Here is a 10,821-nt window from a genome sequence, read left to right on the forward strand (position 1 = left end):
GACTTTCTTCTTCAAATCTTCGAAAAATAATCTCCACACATTTCCCTCCTGACAAGTATGATAAAGTCAAATCGTTGCTATTTATCAAATCATGAGGGACATGGATAGGTTGACTCGTCAAGGTGTTTTTCTGCTGGTGAGGAAGTCAAAACTTAGAAAACATCGGTTTAAAATTAGTGGCTAAGGATTTAAAAGGGACGTCAGGGGCAACTTTTTCAGTCGTGTCCAGAAAGAGCAGCCAGAGAAATTGTTGGAGACTAGTACAACTGTAACATTTTATGGCATCTGGATGGATATATGAGTAACAAGGTTCAGAGGGATGTGGGCCAAAAGTTGGCAAATGGGACCTACTAATTTAGGATAACTGTCCTCAATGGTCAAGTTGGAAAGAAGGGCCATTTTCCGTGTTGTATTGTTCAAAGACTTGATAACTATAGAACAACTGCAAAAACTTTGCAAATAATTCCGTCAAGACGATTTCAAGTTCCAAATCTTCGGTCAATCTTCCTCTCTTGTGGTCACAAGTTCATGACCTGATGTCAGAACTTACGGATTAGTTGCTGGATCAATTCCTGTAAATTGGTTGTGCATTCTTTCTAATTCCGATTTTATTTTTACAAATGTAGCTAGTGTTTGTGGACTTAGCATCAACATTTCTAATACCATATTTCGATGAATATTAAAACACAACTTTGGCACCAGATGATGAGCAATTGAGTCAAAATCGATCGGACATCGTGAGACAATGATCCTCTCTACGTGTGGTGTACATCCTTGACTCTATAATTCGATGAAGAATCATTCCCGCAACTTCAGCTGTGTCAGGATCTAGTTTGCAGTGAAAGCCTGTCAATCTGCTAAGATAACGTTCGTCTGGGTCTCTGCAAAGGATTTGGCGAAATCTTTGGGTCTTGACAATTTGTTCTTCAAACAAAGTACATATTTCATGAATTAAGTTCTTTTACTATGAAAATTGGCTATTTACCTGCAGCTGTGATGGCCGAGAGGTTAAGGCATTGGATTTGAAATCCATTGGGGTCTCCCTGCGCAGGTTCGAATCCTGTTCACAGCGCTGAAACCTATAAAAGTCATTAATTTCTTAGCAGAATTTGGATTTCGTGGAGCTTGAGCTTTGCATTCAATCGAAAGTAAATTTTCAACTGTGAAGAAACCGAAGTAATTTCAAGACGTCTAATTGAACAAATTATATGTTGAGACACAAAAAGCCACCAACTTCCAACACGAATCAGGTTCAAAACATTTGTCGAACTAACGTGAAATTTGGATGTTCGGGGGGGGGGGGGGGGGGTGGAATTAAGCAAAACAAGAAGCAATGCAATGCATTTACCTGCAGGTGATGAGTATTTTTTAGGATCAGTTGAAAGTCAAGCTGAGAAAGTTCAACCTAATTTACAACTGACTCTCAAGGCCAATAATCTGTTATATCAGCAGTCAATGAATTAGAAAAAGCAACTCCATGTGTGGAAAGGAACTCGACTGATCCAGGTTCCTGGCTTGAGGTGTGATAAGGCAAGGCGATATCATCGGAGTAGAATTTTCTGGAAATATTAGAAATGGAATGCTAACGGTCTTCTGCTGTCCACATTCATAAGAAACTGTGCATGAACAACTGAATTTGAAAATTAACGATGAAAATCAGACTTAGCCCTCTGCTTGTGGTGTAGCATTGTTCAGAACAATAGGTTGTTGTTGAGGCTAAAATTGACCAAAATAATCGATGGGGATCTTATCCACGGCCTTCGTTGGAGCAGTTGGTGTGGAGAGCTCAGCATGAAGAACCAAATGCCAATTATTCATCTTGGCTATCTGAATTGCTTAATTAAACATACTCCCAGTTTAATGTAAAAACCTTTGGTCTCAGAGCTAGATGTTTTCATTTCAGCATGTTCCGATCTGAGAAGACACTCCATGGAGTAGATGTGACTTAAATTTTGACTCTAACGTCAGAGATGTTGACACATTTCTGCCCCAAAACAGCACTTCCATTGGTATCAAATCAAACTGAACAAAGGACTAGTTTCCTTAGACATTTCCTTTCTGCAGACTCTGCCAATGGACCGTTCAGGCCCGATGTAGGAATAGGGCGTGGTGACATCTGTTCGCAAGTGGATCACTTCATTCTTGCTCACGATCCATAAACCGTAATTCATTTTGAACTTCTTAGCCATCAGCATGATAAGTGGTACATAATGCACAGGTTTGCTTCTCGAAAGAAAGAGCGAAATCTTATTCAATGCAGACGCAAATTCAAGTTGTCCCTGGTCGACCAGAAGACAGATATCGCGAAACAAAGTGAATACAGAAAACAATCAATGTTTTCTGGGAGTCAAAATGATGTACTGGAAGAACAGAAACATGTATTTGGAACTAAAGTCACATACCACTTCCAGACTAAATGTTCTTGAACCGTTATCTTAATTTGACCTTCATTGCTGCAAAAATTATCTTAACAACTCAGTACTTTGTGTTCTTTGATATTGTTTCCTTCATGTTTCTCTTGATTTTGAAACTAAAACCGAGCAATAGCAATGCACCCTATTTCACTTGCAAAGATCAGAAGAAGATCAATTTATAAGAGAACAGAAATAAAGCTACGTCTGTCTTCCGAGAGAAAACACAGTTACCATTTCGACTCCAAAAAGTCTTCTTCAGAAGTCTGCGCAATGAACTCGAAATAGTAGACCGAAAACGAAAAGAAAAGCCATAATGTCGCGAATACACCACCCGCAAGCGCATCAAGTCCTACTCGAATATGTTGTGTTAATACTCTCAACATCAGTGGAGAACGGAACAAAGCTCATTCTGCAGGTGTCAACCTGTTATGACGTAGTTTGTAAAGTCAGAAATATGATTAGGTAAAAACCGGGATGAATGCGGAATATCAGAAGTCTGAAAAAAGCAAGTGCGTGCTTTGCTTTGAAGAAGGTTGACAGTGATGAAAATGGAAATTAACTACAGTGAGGGGGGCTTAATTAATACTCAGAATCGTTGCAACACATAGGGACGCAATTCTTTTTGCTGGATTTCTGTTCTGCCATTTTATAATCACGACTGCTGTCGGGTGTGGTTTCCATTCCAGGCTTAGATGACTGCCTGATGGAAGTTTGCACATTCGCCCAATTTCTGTGTGGTAGCTCTGGTTTGCTGCCACATTCTAAACATTTGCAGGTTATTTGAATTCGCCATTGAACGCACACGGTTACAGAGACAGTGATGTAGAAAGTGTCTGGATGGGATGTACTTCAGAGGATTTTTGTGAACTTAAATAGACAGAGTGGGGTTAGTCTGCTGTTTCCTGGGTGCGCTACATGGACAGAGAGGGTTCAGGGTATTCTTCCCTGAGGGAGAGACATTGACAGAGTTGGATTAGTTGCTCTTACCTGTGTCAGTCACGCAGATACAGTAGGGTCAGTCTGCCCTTCCCTGGGCGAATTTCTTTCACAGAGTGGTGACAGTCTGCTCTTCCCTGCCTGAGCGAAACAGAAAGAGTGGGGTCAGTATTCTCTTCCCTCGATAATTTATGTTGACAGTCTGGCTTCCGTCTGCTCTTCTCTGGCGAGTTACATTGGTAGAGTGGGGTTAGTGTTATTCATTGGGTGAGTGCCATAAGCAGAATGGGATCAGTCTGCTCTTCCCTGAGTGAATTACATTTATAGAGTGGGGTCAGACTGCTCTTCAGTGAATGACTTATATTGACCGTGTGGGATCAGTCTGCTGAGTTACACTGAGAGTGTGTGGTCAGTCTGCCCTTCCCTCGGTGAGTAACACTGACTGAGTGGCGTCAGTTTGCTCTTCCCTCAGTGAGTTACATTGACAGAGTGGCGTCAGACTGCTTTTCACGGAGTGAGTTATTTGGACAGTGTGGGATCAGTCTGCTCTTCCCTGGGTGAGTTGCAATCACAGAGTGGCGTCAGTCTGCAATTTCCTAGTTGTGTTAAAGTGATCGCGTGAGGTCAGAGTGCTCTTCCCTGGTTGAGTCACATTGACAGATTGGGCTTCATCTGTTCTTCCCTGGGAGAGTCATATTAACAGAATGGGGTCAGTCTGCTCCTTTCTGAGTGAGTAATACCACAGAGTGCACTCAGTCTGTTCTTCCCTGGGTTAGCTACGTTAAGAGAGTGGTGTCAGTCTGCTCCTCCGCGGGCGTGTTACTTTCTCAGAATCATGACAGTCTGCTCTTCTCTGTCTGAGTTTAACAGCAAGTATGGTTTCATTATTGTCTTCGCTGGATGATTCACATAGACAGAATGGAATAAGTCTTCTCTTCTCTGAGTGAGTTACTTTGACAGAGTGGGGTCAGACTCGTCTCCCTGCTTGTGTTTCATTGATAGAATCAGATCAGCCTGCTCTTTCCTGGATGAGTGACAGAGACAGAACGGGTACAGCCTGCTCTTCTCTGAGTGAGTTACGTTGACAGACTGGCATCAGTCTGCTCTTTCTTGGGAAATGTTACTGACTGAGTGGTGTCAGACTTCCATTTGCTGGGTGAGTTACATATAAAGTGTTGGGTCATTCTGTTCTTCCCTGGATGACTAACATTGACAGAGTGGCGTCAGTCTAATCTTCCCTGGGTGAGTTACATTAACAGAGTGCTGTCAGGCCATAATTTCCTCGTTGAGTTTCATTGATGATGTGATGTCAGACTTCTGTCCCCTGGTGGAGTTACATTGACAGAGTGGGATCCATCTGCTCTTCCCTGGGTGAGTTACGTTAGCAGTTTGGGGTCGGTCTGCTTTCCGCAATCCAGGAACTCCATCTCTAGCAGTTTCTTGTCTGTACCTTCATATTAAGGATTTGAGGAGTTAACAAAAGTAACTTGTCCCCTACATCTTTGCGATAATTAGGAATGGGCAGTGAATCATATCTCATTGAAAGACAACTGTGTCCCAGAAATGCATGTTGTAATTCGACACTGCAAGCGGTCGGGAATAACTTGAGGAGAGGTGCAGGGTAGAATAATTAAAGTCAAATGCACTGATGCCTAGGAGACATAACACAAGATGTGAGTGTGGAGCTGATGGTGCAAGGCTCAGTGTCAGTGCTATTGGTTCAGCATTTATTGCTTTTGTTCGCAATGACTCACACACCACTGCTGTCAATTCACAACAATGAGCCTGTTCATCTTGGTTTGAAAATCCCTGCGTGTGTATTAACGTGGTTAATGGGACGCGAGAGGAGATGAGCACATCCACTTTATTCTGTCAGTTTAAACAGACGAAAATATCTGTTAGATGCCAATGCAAGAGGATACTGTCTTTTTCTGTGCCTTTTTAGTGGGGCATGCTCAGCATTGAAACGTCTGTTTTTGCCTAAGCAGAGTTTGATTGCCATTCATACTGAGCAACATTAATACAGAAAATGCGTTTTCGAATTCCTGTGATCAAGTGGTTCAGGCATTGCACATATGGACGAGAAATCTGGCTTTTAACGTGGCGCCATGGCTTAGCTGGTGAAAGCAGCTCCCATCACACTGGTGCCTGCTCATTGTATTGAAAGCTCGTTATTTCTCTCAAGTATTGTGTTGCTGATCGAGAAACTTAGTGTCCTGTTTGAATTGCTGTGCATTCTGATTTTGCGTTACAGCTTCATTGTCCTGGTTTAAATCCAGTCGTGTAGGTTGCTCTTTTTAACTACTATTTTAACATGGAGATTCTTCCCACAGTTCCACAGGCACTTCTGCTTCTCATCCTCTTATTCTCATTCCTTCATTCCCAGTTTTGTGGAAATTAAGTGGTGAGGCAGGAGACACTGCAGCATTCCCGGGGAATGTTGTGGTAATGGCACTGACACCACGAGATGATCACCCTCATTCTCTGCTGTCACCATTCATTCGTTGAACACCAGCAGTAAATGCATCGTTGTTCTTCTTCAGCTATCATGTAATTACTTTCTTTTACTGATGGATAAGGAAATCAACTTTAACTTCGAAAGGGTCCTTAGATTTTGAGGAAGAAATGTCTCCTTGCCTCAGGTCGAAGTGACAGACGCATTATCCAGAGAATGTGACACTACTTCGACCGACTCCAGCCAGGCGTCAGAAAGCCTCTCAGCAGTTCGAATCTCAAACTGTCTCTGAATGTCAGGCTTTTCAAGAGCAGAAATGGGAAATGAGGGATATGGACAGCCACAGAGTCGGAGAATGTGAAAAAGGCCCAGGCGGATACAGAGACAAATATAGAAAAAACAAAGACACATATTGAGGCAGACACTGAAAGAAACAATTCTCCATTCGGCGTGACTGCTAACTAACGGAAACTAAAAGGAAATGTAGCCATTAAAACATAGCCTTCCACCAGCTCAGGAAAATGAAAGCAGCATGATAGATGATTAAGTCCTTTTAAGATTGTAAATTCGATGTTTGCAAGCTCGAGTGATTTTGATAAATATCCTGATTCGACAGGTAAGATTATCATTTTCCCAACAGTATAATCTATAAGTCTATAACTAACCTGTTTCCTGTCCATCTTAAGAAACAAAGCCTGTTTCTCTCCACAGATGTTGCCAGGTGTAGCGGGTTTCTCTATCAATTCTCGTTTTTAGTTCATATTTCCAAAACCTGCATCTTTTTGATTTTTGATAACCTGGCACAAAACCAAGCATTACCAGGTTCGGACCAGTGGTAAGAAATACTGGTACCACGATATATTTGCACAATAAAACATACATTCCCTGTCCGAGAATAGAACCAACACGATAGCGGTTAGAGTTCCAAATGCTATTTACGAGATTACACGGAATGAAGACAGATACTCTTGCACTTATTCTCAATGAAATGGATTTTCCATTTCATTTCTGATCAGTTCCACTACAGATTGGTTTCTACTCGTCTTCAAGTTTTGCAGAATCGAAAATTCAATTTGGCCCATGGTGCAGTCTGGTTTAAAGACATTCATCGATTCTATTCCCAGTTTCCAGCTTTGGTCCATAACCTTATGTGTTCTGATGTTTCCAGTGCAAATGGCAGTGAAGTTCTTGCTTTGATCTTAGATGACTCAACAATGAATTTGAAGTTTGACGTGGTCACACTGTGTTATTACCCACGTCGTGTCTACCATAGAAAGAGACACACAGACACATTCCCCGAGAATCGCAATAACGTCATATTCCCAGGCACCAACCTAAGCCCTAAGTTCATCTGTCTATACTCCATGCATTAAAGTAGATGCATTTCAGGCCACCAGTTCTTTGGCATTCATATGCTCTCTGCCTAATCTTCCCATTATTAATGCTATCTTCCAGATTCTTAGCGTTTCCAGTTTCCAACTCACTGCCGACTTGTTTAATCTTGTGGTTCCCAGCCCCCTGCCACATTAGCATGAAACCTACCCAACAGCAGTCGCAAAAACTCCCGAATGGACATACGTTCCCGTCTAGTTCAGATATCGATTGTCAATTTTCTTATAGTCCCACATTCCCCAGAACTTGTCTCAAAATCCAACAAATCTGAAACCCGACCTGCAGCACCATTCCTCAACTCACGTGTTCACCGTGCCGTTTTTTTTATTCATTTCTACGCTGGCAGTCACATGGCACCGGCAGTAATTCCGAGATTACTACCTTTGAGGTCCTCCTCTTTAATTTCTCTCCTAGCTCCCTGAATTCTCCCTGCAGGTCCTCATCTCGTTTTCTTTTCGTTGGTGCCTGTATGCACCAAGACAACTGGCTGTTCACGATCCCCTTTTCGAATGCTCTTCAGCTGATGGGCGACATCCCTGGCCTGAGCACCTGGGAGGCAACCTAACTCTCCAGAATTGCTGATAATCTACAGTGACTCCACCCGCAGCTCCAGAGTGGCCACGCGGTCAAACAAGTGCTGCAGCTGGACACACTCCTTGCAAGTGTAAGTTTAGAAAACCTTTGCAAGGATTTGCAAGGTTTGCCGTGCTTGGACATGAGAACTAAACTGAATAGGCTTCGTCAGATTCCCAGGAGCTTCAGTGCTTAGATATGGCCTCACAGAAGCGTATAAAATCATGAGGAAGACAGACAGAGTGAATAGTCAGGGAGCACTTCTTCACAAGGCACACGAGTTCAAATCTACATAGCAAACGTTTAATGTGAGAGAGGAAAAAATTAAAAGGGATGTGAGGGATACATGTTTTTCACACAGAACTTTTGTGTGTGTGGAATGAATTGCCACATTTAGTGGCAGAGTCTGGTGCACTCACATCATTTCAAAGGCATCTGAATGGGTTTATAGACAGGAAGACCTCGGAGAGATAAGATACAAATATTGGCAGAAAAGTATGGATTAATTTCGGTTATCTATTCAGCAAGGGCAAGTTGGATCGCGGGATTTGTTTCCATTCTGGACAAGTCTGAGATGCTCCAGCCACCGGCAACGGTTTGAATACACCAATTGCAAAAAAAACGCATGTTGTTTGTTACTCAGCCAGCGAGTTTGGCTATTTTGTTTGGAGGGTGGATGAGCCCAACCGATCCAGAGATGAAGGTTTTCCGGATATTTGCTGACAATGACCATTCTTCTTGACACTTTCCCAAGTTCGCCATCAAAGAGTTTGGCTGAAGACAAATACCTCACATATCGCATTACCCACTTTGCTCTCCAGCGAATCCAAAAACTGACAGCTCTTATCGTGGAACAGAATCAAAACTGAAAAGGCAGTACCATGATCAGACACACCGAAGCTTAAGTGCTGTCTGTGAGGCACTGTGAGTCGTCTCTGACATGAACTGCTCGCACAAATAACAGCGAGGCAATTCCAAACCTACTGGAGATTAAGTGTATTGCCAAGTCCCAGAAATGCTCAAGTATCATAAAACAAAACACAACAACGAACTATTAAAAGTGAACATTTCCAATTATATCCGTGATTAAATTAGGCCATCAATGCGTCGGTGCCCCCATCTGATCGAGAGAGCCAATCACCTTTCTCCCTCACCAGGACAGTAATGAAGGAATTTTCTGATCTCAAATCAGGTTTCCAGCATCTGCAGTGCCACTTTTGCCTAGTTCCTTCAGTGTCGCTGGTTCCCAATTCAAGAACTCCATCTCTAGCGGTTTCATGTCTGTGCCTCCATGCTGTGGAGTTGAAGAGTGAAGAAAAGTAACTCACCCCCTCCATCTCTGGGGTAATTAGGGGCTGAAAGTGAATCGTATCACATTGAAGTACATCTACAAGTGACTTAATCTCTGTCTTTTATTGGGAACCATCTCTTTCATTGTAACCATCAGGAAAGACCATTTCGATCGCTAAAAAAAGAAATGAATATGTCACTAATCATTGTTTGTTTCATGTCCAAGAATACTCAGATCAATAGCTCCCTTGATTACCTCCGCTGGTCATGTTCGCAAAGAGATCTAGCAAATTGCCAAGTGTGACTTTCCTTTCAATAAATAATTTTGAATCAATTTTGCAGCAAATATCTTTTCCTAACTTTGTGCTTTTCTTCTTTTACATTGGTGTATCGCACCTTACAAATGACAGCAAAGGTATGAATGGAAATGGAAACATTTAACTCAAGTCAGCGGCAGCTTTCAATGAGATCACGGCTGATTTGATCAATGCTCAGGGCGCTATCATGTCTGTAGTCATGGCCGAGTGGTTAAGGCGATGGATTAGAAATCCATTGGGGTTTCCCCACGTAGGTTCGAATCCTGCTGACTACGTTATGAATGCTTTCCTGCTGGAACAATTCAAAGTACAGCCAGCCTGTTTTGCAAACCAGGCCTGTAATTTGATTAGACTTGAGAAACTCGAGTTCTTCATCAGACATGCTCCACATTTAAAACATTATCTCTGTTTCTCTTTCCAGATACACTGCTCGACACATCGGGTTTCTGCAGTTGTTATTGAACGCCCTGAGCAGAAGTGCTGCTTTTCATTAGATTCCTTTCATCCCTTGTCCTCTGTTCTCTGACTCTGGTCATTGGCAACACTTCCTCCTGCTCGTCAGAGTGCTCATTCCCCACCGCTCCCTCTCCCATCATTACAAACGACCGCAGGAAATTGCCACTTAACCATCTTTGTTCCAAAGTGAAACTCACCAGCCTAGGAACTCTCTCCACCAAACGGGACTTCTCATCCCTGGACATGGTGCAAGCCAGAGGATCGTGAAGAGATACTGTGAAAATATTGTCAGTTGGCAGTTGGAAAAATGTTTAGGAAGCAAACCATATAATTTAGGCTCCAGCTTTGCAAATCTTGAGAAACCCTTTGGGAAATGGAATCATAGGAGATTGAAGAAGTGTAAATTGTCAGTCCGAGTAGAGGAAGGGACATTGACTCTGATGTTCTCGGCACAGGAACTGATCTGAGACATTGAAAGAATTCTCGCTCCCGTACTCGAGGAATACAAACTTCATCTGGACTGTGGGACAATGAAAAACTCTGGAACACTCAAGACAATATCCAAATATTGACTGAGATCACTACAGTACGAGTACTATAGATGGGTCAGTTTTTGTCCAGTGTGTGCGGGAGGGCTTCCTGACACAGTATGTAGACATGCCTTGAAGGGAAGAAGCCACTTTCGATTTAGTACTGGGTAACGAGCCTGGCCAGGTTTTAGATTTGGAAGTAGGTGAGCACTGTGGAGACAGCGATCACAATTCTCTCAGGTTTACTTTCGTGATGGAAAGGGATAGGTGTACTACACGGAACAAGAGTTTCAGCTGGTGGAAGGGAAATCACGATGCAATGAGGTAAGATTTAGGAATCGTAGAGTGGGGTAGGAAACTGTAGGGGGTGAGCACATTAAAAATGTGGAGCTTATTCAAGGAAAAGCTCCTGTGTGTCCTAGATAAGTATGTACCTGTCAGGCAGGGAGGAAGATATA

The 10,821-nt window shown here is 42.7% G+C and overlaps 2 non-coding genes across 2 annotated transcripts; both read left to right on the forward strand.

Moving 5' to 3' along the window:
* The first annotated feature begins 990 nt into the window (after positions 1–990).
* trnas-uga (transfer RNA serine (anticodon UGA)) lies at positions 991–1,072 on the forward strand. The gene has a single exon. It is a non-coding gene; the product is annotated as a tRNA-Ser (tRNA).
* Positions 1,073–9,570: 8,498 nt separating this feature from the next.
* trnas-aga (transfer RNA serine (anticodon AGA)) lies at positions 9,571–9,652 on the forward strand. The gene has a single exon. It is a non-coding gene; the product is annotated as a tRNA-Ser (tRNA).
* The last annotated feature ends 1,169 nt before the right edge of the window (positions 9,653–10,821 follow it).

This window comes from Chiloscyllium punctatum, unplaced genomic scaffold (assembly GCF_047496795.1).
Source record: "Chiloscyllium punctatum isolate Juve2018m unplaced genomic scaffold, sChiPun1.3 scaffold_191, whole genome shotgun sequence".
NCBI lineage: Eukaryota > Metazoa > Chordata > Chondrichthyes > Orectolobiformes > Hemiscylliidae > Chiloscyllium > Chiloscyllium punctatum.